Source organism: Pangasianodon hypophthalmus, chromosome 2 (genome assembly GCF_027358585.1).
Source record: "Pangasianodon hypophthalmus isolate fPanHyp1 chromosome 2, fPanHyp1.pri, whole genome shotgun sequence".
Lineage (NCBI taxonomy): Eukaryota > Metazoa > Chordata > Actinopteri > Siluriformes > Pangasiidae > Pangasianodon > Pangasianodon hypophthalmus.
In genome coordinates, this window is record NC_069711.1 from 27,266,046 (window position 1) to 27,289,014 (window position 22,969).

At 37.4% G+C, this 22,969-nt stretch overlaps 1 non-coding gene across 1 annotated transcript; it reads right to left on the reverse strand.

Moving 5' to 3' along the window:
- Positions 1 to 3,203: 3,203 nt before the first annotated feature.
- On the reverse strand, positions 3,204 to 3,307 carry LOC113538529 (U6 spliceosomal RNA). Its single transcript, XR_003403858.1, has one exon. It is a non-coding gene; the product is annotated as a U6 spliceosomal RNA (small nuclear RNA).
- Between the last annotated feature and the right edge of the window lie 19,662 nt (positions 3,308 to 22,969).

Genomic DNA, 22,969 nt, shown 5'->3' on the forward strand with positions numbered 1-22,969 from the left:
AAGCCTTGCTTTTGGCACAGCCTTTCTGGTTTTGGATCTTGTTTCCAGTTTCCCGATTTGCTCTTTTGCCTAGCCCAGTTTATGCTGACCATAGCCTGTTCTCTTATTGTTGCCTCATGTTTTGGATCCATCTGCAAGCTTTCGAAATAAAGCTTTTGTGTACCTTTTACGATTGTGACACTTTTTGTGACACAATTTTCTGTATTTCTGCATAAATTGAACTCCTAATCCTAGAGGTTCACATACTTTTTCTGTCAAACATAGTCAATATTGGATCATTTTGCTCAATAAATAAATGTAAAAACTATAATGTTTTTGCCTCATTTGTTTAATTGGGTTTGCTTTACCTAGTTTTAGGACTTACATGAAGATCTGATCACATTTCAGGTCAAATTTATGCAAAAATACAGAATATTGTAAAGGGTTCACAAACTTTCTAGCATCACTGTATGTATATGTAATGTCAGTGAATTAAAAACCAAAGTAATATGAACTGACTTACCAGTCTAGTGGGATGTATTGTGCTCTAATTGGAAAACAATTCACTCCGCGGTGGTGTGATAGAGACCGATGTCATGAGTTGTGTCTCAAAATGAAAACTCCAGAAGAATCCAGAAGTACCTTCATGGTACGCAAAACAGATCTTTTGATACATTTGAAGGCTGCATGACAGATTTTTAAAGCTCAAACACTAACTATAATAGGAAAACCGGTTAGTGTTAATACTCAATAATGGTCTAGAAGAGTACATAGCCCATAGCACATAGAGTACATAGCAAAAGTATACAATTTGAGAGTCAATGCTCGTTTGTTTAGCAGATGGAGTAGATGGATGGGGAAATTTTCACTGCTGTTGTTTATCAGGATAGTGAAAAAGACTAAAATAACATGTACCCTGTTAATTTAAATGTGGCTTGTCTGAATGTGACTCCCAAAATATTAGTACAACATTCGTTCTCAATATTTCTAATATTAATTAGCAAAATAAATGAATTTTTGAGCTTCTCTCATGACCCCATTTGTAAATCAAGTGACCCCTGTGGGGTCATGAGCCCTAGTTTGTGAACTCCTTCTCTGATCACAGGAATTATGAGGCAGGAACCAGAAGGATGTGTCTTTATTGGTTATTTTTATTACATAGTTTTATCACGGGCAGTATGGTAGCGCAGTTAGTAGCATTGCCACCTCACAGCTCCAGGAAACTGTGTTTGATTCTGAGCTCAGGTTACTGAGACTAAGAACACCAACAACTCAAAGACTATCTTGTATTTGTATTGTGTGAGTTGAATTCCTGAAAAACTTAACATAACCTATCTCTTAACTCTGAAGAACCTCGAGTCAGTCTCTCACTCACGAGGATAAGGAGCTGTTTGCATTCATCTCCACATTCCCTGTCATCACAATGCCAGTTCGTGTTGACTTAGAATAACATTCGCTCACAACGAGGGTTTTAGGGAAAACGAGAGGACAAAGCTCCTGCGGCTGGAGACGTACGCGTTAATTAAGGCTTTTTGTTACACACTTGCAGAAGACCAGGTTCAAAGAGACGCTTTATGACGGCATCGTTTGATGAGGAAGCACCGCTGCTTTGATGTCTGCCACTTGTGCATCACTTGTAGCTTTGATAGAGATGAGCACATGAAGAGGTGGAAGTGTGTATGTGTGTGTGTGCATGTGTGTGTGTGTGTAAAGATGGAAAGAGCAAAGCAGCTGAATAGCATATTCCAAAGCTCTTAAAAACTCCTATACATTGCTTCTTAAATTATTATTAATTAAATTAATCAATTATTATTATTATTATTATTATTATTGTTGATAAATTTAATATTAATTAAATGAATCAATTATTATTATTATTATTATTATTATTATTATTATTATTATTTCTGTCAATGGTGTATAGTACTGTAAATATCTAAAAGTAATTTTTTGCAAATTTTTGTTATTAAATTAATATGTATACATATTTAATACAAGTTTTTAAAAAAATATCCATGTAAAAATCTATAGAGTTTGTTATATTATTACGTCTCCACCGCTAGGTGTTCTCAGGGTGTTTGTGTATCTGTCCGTTTGACCTAGATTCTTGTTATCTTAAGAATGAGTGGTTGAATGTTTGCAGGATTTATATGAAATTATCATTGTAACCAGCAAAAGAACTGATTAGGTATTGATCCAGATAGGCTCAATGGTCACAGTAAGGTCAAAAGTCTGAATTAGTTTTTCTTCAATAGCTTCCTTCCTGTTTAAAGTATATTTTAAGGGTATTTAAGGCTTACAAATTAGTGACAAGAAGGACTAGACTTCGCAGTGTATGTCCCAAAAGTCTCCATACATAGGGGAAATGAACACTTTTTAGCAAAACGTCTGAATTTTTCATACTTAGTTTATACAATGTGTATATATATATATATATGGACTTGAACAGGAAACACTGCAAGCACATCACACACAACACTGTCGCCGAACTTATTAACAAATTCAAAAAGACTGGAAGTGTTGTGGCCCAACCGAGAAGTGGACGTCCACGAACATCTACTGACGAAGGCACAACCTACGTGGTGCTGGTGTGTGTAGTCCCCTATGTATGGAGACTTTTGGGACACCCTGTAGCAATCTATCAATGCACAGCTATAGTAATATCTATCATAGTATCACTGTGCACTGTATCACTGTACTGTACATCACAAGTCTGTCAGTAAAAAAATAAACGATATTTAAATTATTCATTTCTGTGCAGTGAATTGACCATGCTTAGGTTCCTGTGGCCACAACGATCTAATTCAATTGATTTCCCTGTCCTACTCATTTTAAAATATAATAAATGCCATGAGTTAAGTACTTCTTGGCAACAAAATAGATCCTGAGAAACTTATGGCCTCTTTAAATTCATTTGTAGCCACACCTCGTTATTAAACATTGTCACCATATCACTTTGCGGCTCCAAACAAAAATTTTGTGGAACAGAGTGACAGCAGAGTGATACGTGTGGGATACGTTTTGTGCCACATAAAGCCTATATGTGGACCTAAGGAAATATGATCCACAAAATAAAGTTTTGTCATCACCATTTTGAGACGTTTCTTTGTTTATACAGTACACAAAAATGAATCATTTTGATTCTCTGCACAACATAATGCATTCAGTTAACATTCTTTTATTAATTCATCTTCTGTAACCTCTTTATCCTGGTCAGGGTCGTGCTGAATGCAGAGCGCTTCACAGATTTGCGTGTCATTCTTTCACAGGGGTCATGCTAATCTTCTCTGTATCGATCCAGTTTTAGTACATGTGCTGTCGTGAATGCAGAGCCTATCCTGGGAATACTGGGCATGAGGCGGGAGTGCAACATGGATGGGACACCAGTCCATCACAGGTCACCATACACACCCACATTCACACACAGAGGCAACTTAGTATAGCCAATCAACCAAGCTGACAATGGTGACAATGCTGCCACTCTGCTGCCCTATTCACTTCATATATATATATATATATATATATATATATATATATATATATATATATATGCATATATTTTTCCCACTATCTATGAACAAGGTGAAGCAAGGCATTATTTGGGTTTGTCATCTGGCAAAAGTATTTATCATGTGCATTAAAAAGGTCATGTTACATATGACACCACATAAGTAAAAATGCATAATGGTAGAGCAGTATTATTGGATATCTGTCATTGAACATTAGTAGTATCACTGCATAACAGCAGCAGAGTCAAAGCTCCCACTAGTTTCCACATCTTCATACCTCACTACTGGCAAGTCTCTGTGTTTTGTTTTGTTTTGTTTGTCTTTTGGAGAATGTCGTAACTATTTCACAAAGAGGTTTTCCTGTTTTTTCACCTAGGTAGCCTTTCGGTAGATAATAATCAGATGAGGATATTAATAAAATCTTGAGTTGGCGCAGCCAGACCCTGATTCCATCCTGAGCTCAGGTTACTGTCTGTTTGCAGTTTTGCATGTTTTCCCTGTGGGTCTGCATAGCTTTTCTACAGGTTATCCAGTTTCCTCCTATCTCCCAAAAACATGTCGGTAGGTGGATTGGCTATACAAAAATGCCCTTAGATGTGAATAAGTATGCGAATGCATGTGTGGTGCACTGTGAGTCCTATCCAGGGTGTATTCCTGACTTGTGCCCTGTGTTCCGGGGGTAGGCTCCAGATCCACTGCAAGCCTGAATAATATATACTAAATGCACTAAATATGAATGAATGGATGATCTGTGTGTAATGTAATCTGGTATCACACAGTAATGATTAGCTAATTTATGAAAAGGTCCAGTGCGAGTTCATTATTTTACCTATTCATCGTACATGTTTTGTACTTGTCGTACATTGTGCAATGTTATGGTAGCGAAGGTGTGTACTGTAATTAGAGCTAAACCAGCATCACCACCCACTCTCTCTTCTCTGTGGTGATGAGCCACGCTGCTGGGTTTGTCTGTTATTGCCTAATTCCTGCTAACAGCAGCCGGTGTAATCACACACCCCAATTAGGCGTCCCTGCTCCCTGCTTACCCCAATTGCTTCCTCTCCTCACCTCTCCTCACCACACTGCCTAATGAGCTTTCATCTGTGGCACTGAGCCCAAAAGAGCACCTCAGCCACTGAGCAGACACTCATAACCCAGCAAGAGCTTGATGAAACCCCAAGTCCTCGCTTGCTCTCTGCTAACTGCTTATCTCTTCCTCGTATCCAAAGTGTATGACAAGAAAGAGTTTGCTGTGTGTCAGGAAGCTGTAACAGGAACATCAAGTGCAAAGGAGAAATTGGGAGAAATAAAAAAAAAAAAAATCTGTAGTAGTTCTGAAAGTATTTTGCTTGCTGTTTGTGAAATGCAAATCACTGCTTTGGCTCAGCAGTAGTGCAATGAGGAATAGTTTGCTGTGGAGGTTTGGGAAGTTGCCATCAGTAGTGTATCTGTGCCATGATTTGCCACCTCTCCTTGCATTTCACCCTCTCTGTAACCTCAAGAGATATCTGAAGCTGAAGTTTCTGGAAATATTTTTGCTTGTTTTTTTGATAAGTACAAATATCTGCTTTGTCTCAGTACTTCTTGTATGAGGAGTACTTTAATATACAAGGTGTCTGACCTTTGGGTGGATAAGATGTTGGTTTAGCATATACTGAAGGTTTGGGGTCAGGAGTGGGATTTGACATGCGCCATGGGGACTGACGTGGCTCATTCTGGAAATTTCTTGCCTGGTATTTCCACAGCCAATGTTTGCTTCATACTGGCCAGTGAGGAAGAGTTTTTATACTATGTGTAAGACTATAACATGTTTGTGGAGGGTGGTACTAATACGAAGGTCTCCAATTGCTTCTGTATAACATGCTGCTTTTTATTTGAATAAGGTAATAAGATAAAGTATTAGTGCTGTAAAACATCTTTCACATCCAGTGCTGTATTGCCCTCCGCTTTCGGGGTTATATTGGTCAAGAAAGCATAATGAAATGAATCACAAGTAACATCCCACTGAGATTTCGCTGAGATTTTGGTAGGCTCTACAAACTGACAGACAATACACACTTTCTCCACCTGATGCCTCTCTGATCTAGAACAAACCCCTGGTAGTTCTTTACTTGGTAAAATGGGATACATCATGGTAATTAATGATGTATTGTTTACTCAAATTCAACGATATTCAATTAATAGTTGTTATAAATGAATAAATTAACTATTTAAAATCTTTCAGGGCAGGCTTTGGACACCCAATGCCATGAGAGACCACTTGTAGATGTTATGAGATCACAGTCTATAGCCTCACCAGCACACTACACAAATCCAAAACATTCAGTCAGTGCACTGATTTTCACATATGATGTGAGGCAAATTTTGAGACATCATTTAACTTTTTAAAAAAAGGCAATTCAGAATTATTTCAGACTGCCTCACTCACTTTTTGATCGTCCTATCATACCCAGATCCCTAATTACCACGATTAGCTTTTTGAAACAGTAGAAATATGATGCAATAGCTCTGTTGTCTGATGACAAAAGCCAATTTAGCTTAATATTTTAATGAAACACTATTAAACTATTAATAGTTTAATAGTTTAAGTTTAAGAATTTCTAAGGGAAAAAAAAACGTTCTCTCAGAAAACCAATTTTCTTCTTGAATCTCTGTTGTGAAAAAAAGTATCTCAAAATCTAAACAGCATTATAATCTGGGGAAAAATAGTTAGCAAAAACATCTCAGCACCCTCTGAACCAGTTAAAACTGTTACTATGTTCTCATTTCTTCAGTTTTGGCATCTTCATTTCATGATTAACTGAGCCCGAAAGACATTACTGTGTCAAGAGCAAGCTGTTTGAGTGGTGGTCTGGGAAAAACTATTGGACGTCAAACTTTCTGAATTCTGGCAATCATCCAGAGAAGACAAAAATGTGTGTTTTCACCAAAAAATGTTTTTTTCTGCCTACATCATAGTTTGACTTTTAAGAAGTCACATATATGTTTCACTCAAACATTGTGGAAATGTTTCATTTTTTTTACCTTGCCTTGGTTATCTATCCTGCAAATGGTAAAAACAGTGCCTAAAGAAGTCAAAACCTTTCTAAATAAGTGTGATTTCCTCATACAGTGAATAGCCATAATGCTTTGATCAAGTTTTTGGATAGCTATATGCAACAGTGGACCAGACATTCAATTCAGACAAATCAATTCAGTTCGTAACCAGATGTTCAAAATGTCCATCTCCACAGTCAGAATGGAATCAGAAATAAAATTTTCTCCTTTTTCACTTCTGGATGTAACAAGATAGACTCAGCAACTCCATGTGCAAGGAGTTTTATTAGGCAGACAAAGTGAAATCCAAAACATGGCAAGGCAGTCAGATATAACAAAGGTTCAGAACATACACAAACATTAAGTATGGCAAGGCTTCATAATGAGACTGAGAACTAGGGCTGCCTAAATATCTAAAAACAGGAAGTAGTTTTAAGAGGTCACACTAATGCTGCATTCGTGGTGCATTGCAACTGGTCGTTTGCAAGTTGTAATGACATCATTTCCCAACTTGGGACGTTTGATGTGCAAAGTGGGGAAAAAAAAACATGGACGCATGAAAGTCTGTCTTTTGTGTGAGCTTGTAAAGCTCATAAAAAGCTACTTGAACCTCACTTTTATAATTACAGGCCTGAGTGTTTGGTGGTACTGTTCTGCTACAGTGAACTTCAAACATTCATGCTCACAAATATTTTGGACTGAAATTGCAGTACAGCAACAACACCGTTGATGATTACCTTCTCAAAACAGTGATTAGTATGGTCAGTGTTATAGATTTAACCAAGTACTGTGTCTGTATTTTAACTGATATACAGTATATTGTAGGAAATATCAAAAATTCGCCATGTAAAGAGTTTTCCCAGGCCACCAGAATTCAGCAAGTTTTTCTCATCTGGGAACAGGGGTCATAAACAGGCAAACTCCTCATATCACCTCTTCTGATATTGGATTTTTCGGTGTTTTCATGCTTGGACCACATTAGATGAACCATGCTTATGCAGGGCTTACCACAATTTTCTACTACTTACTGGTTCTCTCAGCCTATCTAGTGCTCTCCTCACCATTCAGTGAAAATCACAGAGTCTGATGTTTTGTTTTTGGTTTTGTTTTTTGTCAGTGCCATCATTTCCATCGCCATTAGTAACAGGGGATTTATATGGTACAGTATCAACTTCAAACACTACATAATGAGCAATGTGGAGCCTGTTTTGGAATTAATAATACATACAGCATTAATAATTGATCTTATGTACAGTAGATCTGCTTATATGTATATTGGTTTGTCAGAATATGAAAATAAAGAATGCAAAAGACATTGTAAATAATAATAATATAGTGTTATATAGTTTTTTATAAACATTACAATTCACTATAAAACCCATAAACTGTAACACATTGGCCTAATAACACATAATTGGTCTAATAATCACATGCCCCTAAGTATTATTATTATTATTATTATTATTATTGATATAGAAAAATAATCCTGATGAGCATCACAGCTTTGTTATTAGATGTATCTGTTAATCTAATATATATAAATTAAATATAAATTTATAAATATAAATAATTGCAGATATTATTATTATTATTATTATTATTATTATTATTATTATAAACTTGAGGCATCATGGTCTATTATTAGAAGTACTTATTGATTGTCTTATGTAGCTTGTTTTATTATCTGTATAGTTTTTTGTTTGTTTATTTTTAAAACCTGTAGTGCTTTGGGTCTAGAAAAGCACATTACAAATATTTTTGTTATTATTAATATTATCTATTTACCATATATTATGTGTAAAAAAGTATTTTTATTATAACTTCTTATTGTTGTTGTTGATGATGTTGTTATTGTTATTATTCTATACGAGATTATATAAAATCTAGGCATACAGTGAGTTGATGCTTCAATGAGTTGATAACTTTTTGTTTTCGTCAAAACCCCATGTCATAAAGATCCACATCCTTTCACGCTGCATCTCTGAAATGAGACACAGGATGCTTGAGGTGAAGGTAACAGTAGCACCTCATAAAAATCCACAGTATTTGCAAGTAAAAGTAACACCTTGCAGGAACCAAAGGTGACTGATTTTTTCCTAGACTGGGTTAGCAGATGTACACCGGATGCTGGCCTCAGATATCGCCTTGCTGGAACGTTCCTCAGCTGGAGACTGCTGTGTTGGAAACCATCTGAAAACTCCAGCAACTCCGTCTGAAAGGGGCAATAAAAGTGATCACATTAAAATGATATGCAAACATCAGACGCTGAAGGCATGTTTAGCGTTGGGCCAGGCGCCGCTATTTGTGTGTCGACTGAGTGAAATGATGCAAGAATCATTTTGCCTTGATTTGACAATGAATATGCATTTGGTGAGAGTGTTATTAATGACTACTCATTACAAATTCTGTTGAATTTCAAATTTTTCTCTCCATTTCAGTAATACTGCTCGCACGGGAAAAGTTTTTAAAAAGTGCGTAATTGTCTGTCATGGGTAATGATGGCAAACAGATATGCATGAAAAAATCAATGTGGTGGATCTGTCCCTTAGTAGGAGATATTTACAGGTTGTTTAATAAAATATATACAGTGGGGTTGAAATGTTTGAAAATGCTTCTGTTTTGCATTCATTTCTAATTTATTTTAAAAAAAAAGATTCATTACAATTCACCACTAACTTGAGTGAAATGTAAAATCTTTACATGAATTTCAGAATTTCTTAGTATTTGGTACTGTAGCTTTAATAACAGCGTACACACGAGCTAGCATGGACTCCACAAGCTTGTGTTAAACCTGACAATCCATGTTAGAACAAATTCATCAGAGTGTCACCTGAACAAATGCTTCAGTAGAAGGGACTCAAGGAAAATCTGATTTGGTCAATATCACAACTTCGATATGTGGCCTATATTACAAAATCTTGAAAACTGAATATTCGAGATATTGAACATTTCCTTTCTTTGCTTGTAATATTTCAGAATTCTAAAACTTTCTATTTATTTCCAGTTTTAAATAAAAAAAAAAAAAAGAATTTTGAATGAAAATTCACTAAGACCAAGCTTAGCAATCAGACTGGGGTTAGTGAACATAGCTTTTCATACGACTAAATTTAGAAAATCAAACACAAGTTGCTCGTATATTTTGTACGAGTTTGGATTGTAACAGTTTGTTTGCCTTATTTTGAATGCAGATGGATAAAGATATACAGCCAGGTGACTAAAGGAAAATACAGTGGCTCAGTTATGCTCTGGGGGACACTTTGCTGGCCTAGTCTGAGTCCATTTGTCCTCTTTAGAAAGAAGAGTCACTGCAAATCAAAATCAAAACACCAATTGAGGGAATATTCTTATGGAAGAATGGTGTTCCTGTACATTTCCAGAGACTTCTGTGACAGTAGACAGTGACATCTGTGCCAAGGAGCATTGTAGCAATGCCCTACTAAGACGCTTTATGTTGTTTTGTTTACTTTCCTTTTAAATTGTAGACGTGAATTTACATATTATATAAAGAATGTTCTTTCCAAACACTGCCAACAAGTGTTTTGTTCCTCTATTGCTCTCACACTTCTTCTGGTCTTCTGAGCATGCATGACACCATCAACAACTGAGGCACCAGGACATCACCAGCATCACAAGTCACCGACCTTACACTGCTAACCACACACACACACACACACACACACACACACACATACACAGAGTCCCTGCAGCCTCTGCTGAGCTGTTTGTTTAGGAATCTCTGCCTGAAAATTGTATTCCATCGACCATGCTCGCTATCAACACACAATTATCTGGGTTAATCATGTGGAACAGTGGCAAATTCACCTGGGGCTTAGGAACTAATGACATTCGCGTCTGGCCTGCTTTAGTGAAATAGCCTCACACCTGCAGCAGGAGAGACGAGATTGCCAAAGAAAATTTGGTCTCATTTTGCCCCCTCCCTCTCTCTCCCTCTCTCTCTCTCTCTCTCTCTCTCATGTCCCACCCCCACCCCTTTCATTTTTCTTTCCTCTCTTTAAATCTGTCTCTCTTGGTTTTTTTTTTTCTCCTTTTCTTATTTTTGTCTTTTTTTTGTTTTTCTCCCCAGTCTCTTCTTCTTACCTTTTCCCCTCTCTCCTGTCTTTCCGCCTCAATAAACATCTTTTCCTTTCCACCACCTTTCTTTATTTTCCTGTTTTTTTTTTTTTTTACGTCTTTTCATTTCACAGCATGCCCTGGCACTTGTTTCGCTCTCATTGGTGCGATTGCTATCACCGGGTGCGTACCTGGACACATCTGATAAAACATGCATAGGATGGGGGCATCTCTGCATGCATAGACTGGATGCTGAGATAAGTTCACACTGCATAATTGCGCAGAGATCGCGCGAAATGCTGCTAGAGCGCCGTCACTCAGGTGGTCCCGTGGCATTATGAAGTCATTTTGGCTAAGTTGCCACTGCAGGAAGAAAGTATCGTTGCTCATAATTATTTGTCGATATTGACATGCTCTGTCATTTCGCACTGGCTGTGTCCATGTGTGAAATAGCAGCGTGAGGCTGGGACGATGGGGTGCTCTGTGCTCTATGATCTGTTTGCATTGCATTGCATTTCAACTTCAGTCTTTAAGATTCAGTGACCTGCTCAGTTTTCCTACCTAACAACACACATTGTCCATCTCTAGCAGTGAAGCCACCATGAGAAGGCCCTATGTGAATTTCTCCTCTATAATTATATATAAGTGTTAAATCCAGACCTTTGTTTTGCTGGAAATTAATGTGCAATAGTGGTTTTCGCTATACTCTGCATATCTGCTCATTTGTTCATTTAGCTGATGATCCTATAGTAAATTAAAGGAGTTTATAGTAAATGTTTTGTGGGTGAAGATGCATGATGGCAAAAACTGGTAACATCTGATAACAAATATTATCAAAACAATACACTGTTCACTTACTGATTCACCAGCAATTTAAGAATCATGTGAATTCCAATAATATTTTAGCACCTGCATGGTAGACAGCTGGTAGTCAAAAATATCTGTCCAAAAGTCTAAGAGCATTAGTGAAAACACTTCTATTGTGCATTCTTTTCTAATCTAATAAAAAACATTTCATCATAAACTATGTTAGTGACAATAACTTGAGTGAAAAGTAGAATCTTTGAAATATTTACATGAATGTAAGTATTTGGTATTTCCCCTTTTTGCTTCAATGACAAGTTTGTGGAAAACCTTATGATCCATTTCAGATCAAATCCATCAGAGTGTCATCATGAGGGAAATCTGACCTTTTGTACAAAGAAGTTAACATGGTCAATATCACAAATTTGCTTACATTTAAATAGGAACCTAGAAATAGTGCAGAATCTTGAATATAATAAACAAATAATAGATTGTTAGAGGAATAAAACACTTCACTATTTCAGTGCTGTTATAGGAAAATAATCAATTTTAGCGTGAAATCTACCTTCCGCTTCACACCACCCAGTATTTGATTATTTTCCTGTAACAGCACACGTATTTTATTCTGTACTTAATTGCTTTACTTATTATAGTCATTCAGTCTAGCATACTTTTGTAAGATCTATAGTGACATAGATTACACAATGAAGATCCCCTAGAAGTGTCCAGATTCTCTTGTCCAATGTGTTGTAACTTCCTTCTTGCTCTTCACACTGAGCACACGCATTCAGACAGGCGTTTGTTCTCATATCCAGAGCAAATATCCTGTTAATTGAAAAATGGTACTGAGGAATAATCAAATTTAGAGCTTAAACATGGATTTTATAGCACAAGAAGCATAGAACACACATCAGGGTAGGCTGGCGTGATCCTCCAAAGTCCATGACATGGTTTAACGTTCTAGTAGAATTCATAAAACGCCCCTGAAGGCCCACATAATCTCCGTTTTTCTCCCCACTTAATGGCAGACAATACAAGAGCGCACCAGATGAGTCAATGAGCAAGAGCGGCTTTAGTTTGATACTTAATACAGAAGGTCGGAAATAGATTTGCGATTCTTGGCAGCGCAGGTCGCGCAGCGTGATACAGCCATTTCCATGTCCTTTTAGTTAATTTCATTTCTTCAAAAGTGTTGATTCTTTGACTAAAGCCTGTTATCTCATTTAAGAGGCCTACCATGGGATCCGGTGGCACCCTGACATCTGTATTCATTTCCCTCAAAATTAGTCCTGACACAAATTTAATGAAAACACACATACGCACGTGCGCACACACACACACACACACACACACACGCTCACACACACACATTGAAAACACAGAAGATTAGAAGGCAGGCCAAGAATATCTGAAAACGTAAAAAAAAAAAATGTTCCAACATTATTTATTTATTAAGATTATTTTTATTATTTTATTTTACGGTTTATTAAAAATATTTTAATGCTGCCTGTAATGCTGTTTTTCAGTCTTCTGTGTATTGAGGTCAAATGTAAAACAAAGCAAAAGTGGTGGTGAGACTTGTTCAGAGTTTTTGCTCAATAAGGATAAAAGGTTATAATAATTATATTGATCTGTAGCCTTATTAATATTCTCACCAAACCTACCACAACAAAAGGAGCAGATGGCCAAACATCAATATCATCTTGCACAGTACATTTCATCCCTCCTTCATTTCTTTTTCATTGCATCCACATCCCTTCTGTAAAACACCATCCTCCCCTGCATCAGTAGCAGCGCTGATAATTCCCTGCATTTGAAAATAAAGACATGAAAGCAGCCAAGGATGAAAGATTTCATCTTTTTCTCAGTCTCTCCTGCTCTTCCGCACACTGGTTTGTTATCTGTTTGCCCTCCCTAATACACACAATGCTGATGAACTGTCCCTATGCCCAAGAACATGGACAACGGTTCTGATACATTTACGTGAAATACTGTAAGCTTTTATGGATTTAAAAAAAAAATAATAAAAAAAAAAAGAAACTATTTTCTGATATATTTGTGTTCCATATTTCACTCACATCACAGCAACCCCATGGCTAGAAATTCCCTCCTTATCAAAGGAAGCATCTTCTGTTTGTGATGTCCTTTTTTTTGTCCTTCATTATTCATCATACTTTCTTGCTAGCTAGTCTCATGGATGTTAGCTAGCTAGCAAAGCTTCTTTGATCTTGTAGCTATTAAATCAACACGCTAGGGAAAGATATCAAAAATTTCATGTTAAAATTTGTTGTAGAATAATACCTTAGAAATCAAGACATAGTTTCTGACCCTTCTTGATGTATCACAGTCAGTGTCATTTCTGAAGGATACAAAGCATTATCATTAGCTATTATCCATTTATTATCAACTCACACAGGAAAAAAAAATCTAAAAACGAGATCTTTTTATTACCTCTACAGTTTCGCCTAGACAGCAAGGAGATCAAATGGAAATGGAAAAAAAAGAAGACGACAGCTTAAGTCTCCTGCCTTTCAGCTCTTTCTCCTGAGACGAATGAGCCCAGTAATCTCATATACGTCTTCTCTGGAGTTGCAGTAGAGATCTCTGCAAAGTCTCAGATTAATGGGTCATGTTCATTCACACACAAGTTTACTACAAGCATACTAATGTATATTTGGAGAGATGTACAGTTTACTTTTGATATATCATCATGTCTAATTATATTTGAAGAATAGTACACTAGTGTGTTTTCGATATGCTAGTTTAATTACATGGAGAAAAATACACGAGTGTACTTTTAGCGTTCGTAAATATAGACACACTGAAGAGAAGTACACTAGGTGGCCGTGAAAGTATTCTTGGTGGCCGAAGCTATATTCCAACTATTATTTTGTTGTATTACTTTTGCTGTAATACATGTATAACAAGTAGTTGACTACGATAATTTCTCAGGTGTACTTACTTATTGTCCAAATTCAAATTTTCATGTCTAATCCTGTATCCTTATTCTAATATGTTAAGAATTGTCAAGCATTTAAAATGGCATCTTGAGAAGAGACTGCAATTCCGTCTTATTTAAATAATTTTAACTTGAATTTACTGGGCATATCTTCAAAACTTCAACACTTCAAAAAACAACTTTTATTACACATCAGTTAAGAACTTCCCAGACAGAGCATTGGTAAAGTTTTTGCCTGAAGATTGTGTGTTCAGATCCTGCTAATGCCAAGTGTGGCCTTTCAATCTGTTTTGACTCCTTTAATCTCAGAAAAATCTCATGTTGTCTTGTTTGTCTCATTCTATTTCTCTTAAGGACTTTTAGGTGAAACACTTGTGACAAAGTTGATATCTAAAGCAAACATAAATGGGAATCACTATTAAATCTCCTGAGATATCAAAGAGAAACCTTTAAGCAAAGAAACTTTCCTCTGGGCTTAGCCCACACACACACACACATCTAATCAACCATGGCACAACATGCAGAGGTTATGTCTCAAAAATGTCACGTGGCTTGTTTGCTAACTGGGAAGATGTCAGTACAGCATCATTTTGGATCTGTTCTTAATATTCAGCTGTTTATAATTTTTCAATTGCTGACCATGATCAGTCACATGTTACTCAAAATCCATTTTAAACTATTTTATCAGGATTAAAGACAAACATACATTTTTACCTCGATATGCTGTAGAGATTTAGTATACAAACCATATAACGTAGTGTTGAATCTTTTAAGATATCATATGGGCATCTGCTTTCAACTCCACATTTTCAGAGCTTTTTCAACACCATAAACATTCATTTGCAGCAACAGCTCAAGTATTTAAGTATTTAATTAATACTGATTTGTTAGTAATGTAAGATGATATAATTGTTTACCTACAGACTTCTTTAGAGCCAAAGTGGGGACCGGTGAACCACGGGTCCATGAAGCACAGCCACGGGATCCATTTTTGTTTGTTTGTTTGTTGTTTGTTTGTTTGTTTATATTTACAGTGGTTGAAATCACAACCCACCAGTTTATATACATTACTGTCTTTGTACAGTCATTAAACTAATTGACTGGTTGCTTGAATTTAATCCAAACCTCAAAATCAACATACACAAGGCTTTTAATATGAAATGGTATCAGATGTTGGTGTCAGATTATTTTTTTACCAGTACGAGTAAACGAGCACTGTATGGGACTGATACTAATAACGGTGTTGATGCATCCTTCGTTTTTATAGTTATTGGCGTATTTAAATGGTCTGTTGAACTGAATGGGTTTCATCCAAATCTCAATAACTTAACAACAAGTAGGCCTGTAAATAGTGTAAACTTGAATCTAATGACAATTTTACTAGAAATGTGTTCTGTTGAGGATTAAAAAAAGTTCTCTGGCTCCAGTAAATAGCCAAAATAATATTGTACACATTTAAATAATGATCCTAATATGTGCACAGTTTGAATGTGTTCATAAAATAAACCTGTACCGATGGGGAATGTGGATTTTTCTTTTTCTTTCTTTCTTTCTTTCTTTTTTTTCTGCAAAATTTATGAGACCTCCTAACTTATTGTGCTACTCTTAGCCTTTTCTCTGATTTGCACTTTAAAAAGTAGGCTGCCCTGTTTTTCAAGTGTCTTTATTTCAAAGGGTGCTTCACCTAAAAAAAAAAGATTTTTTTAGACAGTATGATATGTCAGGGTATCACAGCAATAATGGTATAACTGTTTCAGCTTTCTCTCACTCATGTACCATTACATCTCTGTGAGCCCTTGAGTCATGATGACATGAAGTGTTTATATTGACAGCAGGGGTTTGGAAAGGGGGACAATGAGAGACACCTGCACAACACTGCAGATTTCTCTGTGCACTGAGACAGACAGGTAACAAACAACGAAAGTGCAGGAAGATAGAAAAGTATACAATGCCTGCAATAGGATAGAAACTCTATAGCTTTATTCATTAAGACTGGGTTAGTGCAAGTGTATAATAAAGGCTCTGATGACTAAGTTAGGTCTAGCTACATGGGGCTGTGTTCACCAGCTTAAACTTCGGCTCTGGTGGAACGGTTTGCAAAATCAGTAAAGAGAGAAGAGATTAAAACAAATTCTTCAAGCTTTTTCCGCTTGCTCTAACATTGTGCTACGGCTAACCAAATTTTCTATACGAACAATGTATATTTGCATATAAACATTATATATACAGTGTCTGCATATAAAAAGGCAATATAATAAAATATTAAATAATAGTTTTTAAAAAGATCCCGTGTTTTTGTTTCCTATTGAATATTTTCAAAACAACTTTACAATTGCAAGTTACAATTTACATTATATGGCCACAAGTATGTGGACACCTGACCATCACACCCATATGTGGCCTTCTTCAAATGGATCCCACAAAGTTAGAAGCATACAGGACGTCTTCGTATGCTGTTTATGCTTCGTAACCTGTTCCAGCATGACAATACCCCGGTGCACAAAGCAAGCTGCATAAGGACATGGTTTGCCAAGGTTGGTATGGAAGAACTCTAGTGGCCTGCACAGAACCCTGACTTCAACCCCACTGAACACCTTTGGCATGAACTGGAACGTAGACTGAGCAAAAATCCTCACAGACATGTTCCAAAATCTAATGGAAAGCCTTCCCAGAAGAGTGGAGGCTGTTATAGGTGCAACAGGTAGACCAACTCCATATTAATGCCCCATGATTTTGGAATGGGATGTTCAACATGCACATGACTATGTGTGTCCACCCCTTTTAGCCATATGGTGCATTTGCATTGCTGTGAAAAAAAAGAGTCTTGAGTCATTGCTAATTACTGACTAGAATCTGAGGATTAAAAGGGAACATAGCATGGAACACACTAGCATTTAGCATACACACTTATTCAGAGTGACTTACAGAAGTGCTTTGTAGTGTCCATCAGTAACACATCCTCATGCTAGGTCACTAGGTCAGGGACTAAGAATACCATCAGTCTAAAAACCATTGGGGAAATTAGTGCAGTATAAAAAGAAAACATTGGATAAACAAATTGATAATTCAGGTGACTGATGAAGAAGCAGGTCTTTAGTCTTCATTTGAAGACAGCCAGTGACTAGCATGTCAACACCTGGAACTAGCGTCGTCATTTTTGATCCAGAATTTTAAACTCATGCTTTTCTCCTGTTTGTATGACAGCAGGCGTGCGGCACTCACTCCTGGGATGGCCTGAGGACCTGAAGTCCAGACATGGCAGCGTCCCACAATGTGACCTCCAGAGGGCCCACTAATAAACAGAGAGTGCATTCCAAAAGGCGGGGAGTTGTAATTGTTGAAGGGACACTGGTCCAACAGTCGGTCCCCAGGTTGAGAGGTCCTGATTCTAGAAAGTGTAATTTCTTCTGCTTGGCTGAGCATGGGCGTGTGGTAATTGCACCCCCTGGGTGGCTCCTCGGGACCATCGGTGCCATCCAAATGAGTTGCGAGATGGCAGTGTGTGAGCTCCAGGCTATCACAATAAATGGTAGATAATCATGAACATGAATAAGGCTGTGAACTTTGGCACAGCAACACTCTTTTTAAACTATTTTTGCTTAACTTAGGCTATACATTATAATTTCTTGTTTGTATATACACTATGTAGTAGGGATGTAACTGAATACAGATATGATAGGAGGTGCACTATTTTTAAAATTAATTTTTTTTTTTTTTTTTTAAGAAAGCTTACCAGAAAGGCTCACAGGGAATCTGGTTGACACCAAAGGAATGCATCAGGACTGGTACATAACAAAAAAGTTGCGTGGGTAGGAGATTTTACTTTCAGATATGAATGTCAGATATGAAGCAAACAAAGACCGCACTAATTAACATAAATTGCATTTACAGCATTCGTTCATTCATTTATCCTTAGTACCTGCCTGGTCAGGGTCATGGTGGTTTAAATTAGGCTAGTGTATTTTTTTATTATAATTATTCTTCAGAAATGGAAACTGAATTTGTTAAATACGAAACTAAATTTATTAAACTAAACTAGAGTGATGTAGCTGAGTTTGACAAACTGTCAGAGCCAGAATCAGAGGTGTTTTGTAATATTTGGCCCTAAAAGACAATTTATTATTGTATGTGCAGGAAAAGAATTAATACTTCATTATCATGCATGAGGGAAACAGTTTAATAAACAATTTTAAAAAACTGAATAAGAAATACATACACATGATGATTAACGTTTTGGCCTCCTGACTGCTCATTATCTTTAAGGCTACTGCTGTCATAGCTAGTAGTAGCGAGCTAGCAGCTTAACATTTGTTAGCCTAACACTTCTTACTCTAGATACTAGCTAGCTAGTTAGCCAATAACTTTTTCCATCTCAATTATATCAACAAGCAGAAGCAAGAACGCAGACAAACTGACTAAATCCAATAATTAGCATTAATTTTTGGGTGTATTTCTGCTCTTCTACTTTTTTCTTTTTGCATTTTTCCAACCCAGATAGATATGAATGCTTCATAATCACCACGTCTTCATGATCTTCTGACTTTAGTTACCTTATTTAGTTGTAAATTGCAGTTTCTATTCTTTTCACACCACAAGGGGGCCCCCCTGTGACTGGCTTTTACATAATAGAAGAAGCCTTTATTTGTCACATATTTACATTACAGCACAGTGAAATTCTTTTTTTGCATATCCCAGCTTGTTAGGAAGCTGGGTTCAGAGCACAGAGTCAGCCATGATACGGTGCCCCAGGAGCAGATAGGGTTAAGGGCCTTGCTCAAGGGCCCAACAGTGGCAGCCTGGCAGTCATGTTTATTGAACCCCGGACCTTCTGATCAGTAAACCAGAGTGAAACCATTTCATCAAATGATAGTAAAGTGTGGTTTTTTTGTATATCTATTTTAAAAATTATGGGGCCATCTGGTGGTATGGGGGACCAAAGCAACCGCGTTTACCACTTATAGCAAGAACCGGCCCTGGCCAGAATTCACAGAAACCATGCTCTCTCATGAGTTTTGGCCATGTCCATTCATGTTTAAATTTGAATACTGTTACAGATATGGATATTTGGAGTACTAAACAGATACAGATAGTGTCATTGTGCTACCCCACTTCAGTGTAGGGAATAAAAAATTACTGCTGAACACAAGCAATGCCAATAGACAGATATGTACATGGCCGACCATTGAAAGCTGTTTTTGTATTTTAGGGGAAGATGACTTTTAAACTGTCACATAATTTAAATTGGTGCATTTTTTAATTAAGCATCTCTATTTTCCTCAACTACACCTATGTTTTCTGGCCCAGCATTGACTCTGTATGCTACTTGGCAAGTTGTAGCTCAGTGAAGGAGAAAGCAATGTTTACTTTCCCATGTACTCTCCCCATGAGCTTTGTCAACTCTTTTAATAGCATCTTGGAGAGAACCTGTGAGAAGATTAAAACGCTGTCGTTAAAGCTCCTGAAGTAATTGTTCTGGACAGGTCTATCACTGCAGGACAAAGGCCTCAGTGATGAGGGCAAGCAACAAAAGCGTGAGTGGTGCAAGTGACATGCTGGCTGTGGGAAGGAAGAGCACAGAGAAGAGGGAGGTGTAGGGGGAGGGGGGCACAAACCGGTAATGAATCTGCCAACACATTCCGCACCACAGAATCATGGAAAAAAATTTAATCTAAGAGATATGAGCGAATACGAATATCCGTATTCATTAAAAATCTACCTTAAGACCCGATTCGTTTGGGTGGTTTGACGAGGCCTGTGCTGACAGAGATGTTCAAGTTGGTTTAAGCAAATGTGACAGGTTCAGGTAGAGGCCTGTAGACTGTAGAGAGTCTGATGGTGGCTGTGATGAGGAGAGTACAGATATTAGTGGAAGTTGAATGTTTTGCAATGAGCTAATCATTAAGAATTTGCCCTTACTAAACAACTCTTTTAAATGAATCATGCACATCTAATCAAAAGTTATTCTTTTATCTATACACTAAAATCTATATGCTAAACTCTGTTTGGGTGTATCTAAACTGAATTCGACTTCTGACACCTCACATAACATCTGATGTACTTAGTTTTCTATTAGTCTTTGGTTTTCCCCTTACAGCTCAGTTGCAGTGATGCCCATGTGTAACCTTCACATATACACTCTCATATAAATATTTTACATATCAGGCACATATGCATTAAGCATATGGCAGGCTAAATGCATCATCTGCAGTATTAAATGCTGTATTATATCTAAGCACCATGGCTGCTTATATTATAGGGTTATACAAATGTTCTTTCGGTAGATAGAGGCTCTTCTTGGAGCTCCCTCTTATAGGCAAAGACTGCTGTAAGATTCTACATAGAATCTTCAGAGATTTCCCCTGAGGAACAAAACTGAAGATCCTGTACATGTGCTAGAAGCAAATCTTTCTGTTTTATATTCCCTGGCGGCGATTTGGACTTTCTTTTCATTTTACACTCTTAAAAAAGTTCCATCTAGTATCTCAAAGCATTCTTCAGTTTGTTGCTCTGGGGAACCCTGAAGGACTTACCCACTAGGACTCATAATCCCGCAATCTGGTGTCACCCAGAAGAGGACGGGTTCCCTTTTGTGCCTGGTTCCTCTCAAGGTTTCTTCCTGTTATTGTCTCAGGCACTTTTTCCTTTCTACCCTTGCTTCTGGCTTGCTTATTAGGAACAAATTTAAATCTATATCCGGAATTCTATAAACCTGGTTTGTGACGATGTATGAGGGTTTCACTTCTAGAAAGCTAGAACCATTAAACGTCTGAAGAACCCAAGAGGAACCTTTTTCTATTTATATGAGAGACAATTTACAGGAGAAACATAATATTTACAATTTTCACTCATTAGTCCATGCTCTACTGATCAGGGTTATCACTACTACTGTGCAATAGTGTTTAGGTTTACTGTACAGTTTGTTTACAGTGTTGTTTATTGCATATAGTTTATTATATAATCTATTGTCTATATTTATTGTATTTATCGAATTTTGCTCTCTTGTTCTCTTGTCTGATATTGTGTAGCATTGTGTAGCACTGGGATTCTGGAAGAACTATATTTCCTGACATTACATCTGTCTGTGTTGAGATGAGTGACAATACTTGACTTGATTGTTAGTTGTGCTGTAATAGAAAATTAATCCATAACTTCAGATTTGAGAATTCTATAGTGCTATGTATGTGGTGTATGTGGACGTCTGATCATCACACCTATATGTGGACCTTCACCAAACTGTTGCCACAAAATTGGAAGCAAATTCCAATAAATGGGAAAGTAAGAAAATAAAATTCCCTTCACTGGAAGTAAGGGGCCCAAACATGTTCCAGGATGACAATGCTCCTGTGCACAAAGTGAGCTCCATAAAGACATGGTTTGCCAAGGTTGGTGTGGATGAATTAGAACACCAACTGCATGCCAGCCAACTTATTTCTTCCCTCCTAACCACCAATGGTGATGAGAATCACTTGGATACCTTCTTTTGTGTGCACATGCCTGCTGAAACCTTTAAACAAAAGTCATGCAATGAATACAACTGTCAAATAACCATCCTTCCTTTATTCTTCTCTTCTTGTACACATGTTGGACCGCATTTAATGGAACCTATTGAAATGGAATGGAAAATAATGGTGCCCACTATCTTCAAGCTGGCATTGTTACCATCACTTATTGGGCTGTTCATTCGTTATTTCTATGAACTTGCCCTATTTTGTTGCTCAGTAAGCAGCACTCACCTTTCATTCTTTCCAGGCCACATACTTGCCATTGATGTATTGCACTGCTGATGTTCTCACCCAACTGTGTGCTGTCCAAGTGCTGAATGCAGATGCAATGATGACACTCAACTGAGAAATTATGATATTTCATTACATGTGCCATGCACAGACAATACATCATTTTCCTGCTGGCAGACATTCATCCCTCTGTAGGGAAGCTGATCCACACAACTCTATGCCAATCTTGGGCAACTCTCCAAAACTCAACCAATATTGAAGTTTATGCATGGTGCCAAGCGTGGTAAGCAAAATTCCACTCCACTGGATGTGTGCAAATCAACAATGGGAATTCTGCCCTGTGGGCTATGATCCCTCTTTGGGCATGCTTCCAAAGAGGTCCTGTTGAAGAGAGCACAGGTTTACATGGCTATTTTAGGTCACCGCAACCTGGTTCCATGTTCCACCATCCACAAAGGTTCCATGTGTGTCGTAAATGATTTATGCTAGGAAATTCTATCTCATGGGCTGGCCCTAAACAGCACCAATAAAGGAAACCTGCCTGTGAAAGGCAGGGGCTGGTGACAGGATGACTTACTGTAGAAAAGATTGCTAATTGCTCAATGGGCAGTGACTACATCCTGAAGACACTGTCACAGGGATACAAGCTCCAGTTCCACCCCTGGCCCCCAACTTTCTCTGGGCTCAGGCCCTCACTGATAGCACACACCAACAAGTTTTTTTCTCTGGCTCAAGACGTTTGTTCTCTGATGGAATGAGGTGCGATTAAAAAGCTAGACCCCATGGATCAAAATAAAGGGTCCAATCAACAAACTTTCTTGTTCTGAAAAATTTAGAGGAGACTGAACTGGTTCTTAAGGATCGTTCCTTTCCATATG